Consider the following 1,882-nt stretch of genomic DNA (forward strand, 5'->3'; position numbering starts at 1 on the left):
GAATTACAGGCACCTGCCACCATGCCCAGCTCATTTTTCTATATTTTGTAAAGATGTGGTCTCACTCTTGATCAGGTTGTGCTCAAACTCCTGACTGCAAGTGATCCTCCCACCTCGGCCTACCTGAGTGCAAGGACTGGCATGTGGAAACTGCTATCCTAAAAGTCACAGCTACTAATTAGCTGTAGCAATTGCCATGATGCCACATTGCTGAGGAAAGTAGACTTCAAATTTCCAAATGTTTTCATGACAAATCTACCTAGTATACGTTTTCCTTTACTTCCTCTTGACTCAGTTTTTACTCCTAATCCTGCTTTTTTTTTCTTGATGAAAACCTCACCTTATCATGATGCCTTATTTATTTCCCAAGTTAGTTCCCTGTCTAGGAAAGGGAGGCAGGCATACATGTACATAAGGACGATTCCTTTGGGAAGTGCCATTTAACTACAGCGGCAGGTGACCCCCTACAGCAGCTGAAATCCCCCTATGGATGTACGGTGCCTTTAGATCTGCCCAACCCTCCCTCAGGGAGAGAACATGAGAACCGTGTATGACTGTGCTTAGGGAATAGGACACAGGGATACCATGTACAGCCATGCAGCCTGTGCCCTGCCCAGGGTGTCCACCAAGCTATGCGCCTGGGTGGGGTCTGTATCTGTTAGGAGGACAAGGCCATCTGCAAAGGAGAAAGGGCTAAAGGTGGTGGCAGTTCAATGAGTCAACAGAGCTCGTTGATTTAGAGCAACTAGTGTTAGATCTTAGATGTGCAGTGAAAAGTTTTAAAGACCATTAATTATTTTTGAAAGAAATCCAAAGTAAAGTAAGTATATCCTTACTTTCACTCTTTTTTTTTTTTTTTTGTAGAGACAGAGTCACACTCTGTCATCCTTGGTAGAGCACTGTGGCAGCACACTGCTCACAGCAACCACTAACTCCTAGGCTTAGGTGATTCTCTGCATCAGCCTCCTGAGTAGCTAGGGCTACAGGTGCCCACCACAATACCTGGCTATATTTTTGTTGTAGTTTGGCCCAGGGCTGGGTTTGAACCTGCCACCTTTGGTATATGGAGCCAGCGCCCTACTCACTGAGCCATAGGTGCCGTCTCTAATTTTTTTTTTTATCAACATAATTTAGGTGTGCTGTGGAAGTTTAACTATAGGTTCAAGTGTGCCATGAGAGAAAAAATGTTAAAAAACGTTGAATTTAGAGGATGTGGAGTTTGCAGGCAGATAAGCACAGGTGTTTAAACGTCTGCCCCACTCCTATCTATGTGACTTTTAGCAAGTCTGTAAGCCTCAGTTTCCTCTTCTGTAAAAGGAGGATAACAACAAGATGATTTTCCCACAGAGTTGTTGGAAAGATTAAATGAGCTAATGTAGACGGCAGGCTCACCAGGTGGCAGGGCTTCCTCAGTGCTGCCCGTGTTGGTCTTTTGTGGTGTCACGAAGCCCTTGGCCATCTGGGAAATTCCATGGACAGAGAACTCACCTGCTCTTCACTCTCTGCTCCCGCTCACTGCACTATCCCAACAGGTGCCTCCCTGTAAGTCCCTGCCACTTTTATTTACCAAAACCAGAATGTCACCCTGTACTTCCTCTCCTCCTCCCTCACCTCAACGTCCAGGTATTCACTAAAGTCCCTGTGTTCTGCCAGCTCCCCCTCCTTCCCTTCCATCCTACCCTTGCTACCTGGGCCAGAGCATCTTCATTCCTCTCTTGGGCAATGGCAACAGCCTCCGATTGGCTCCCATTCTCAGTTTTTCAGAAGTGAAGATCTGATCCCATGTACTCCCTCACTTAAGCTATCCAGTGATGCCCTGTCTACCTACAGGATAAAGCCCTCATTTCTTTGGGAGTCATCATGGCTCTCAAGACGTGGTCTG

Source organism: Otolemur garnettii, unplaced genomic scaffold (assembly GCF_000181295.1).
Source record: "Otolemur garnettii isolate 467f Iridium unplaced genomic scaffold, OtoGar3 scaffold00124, whole genome shotgun sequence".
In the NCBI taxonomy this organism is placed as follows: Eukaryota; Metazoa; Chordata; class Mammalia; order Primates; family Galagidae; genus Otolemur; species Otolemur garnettii.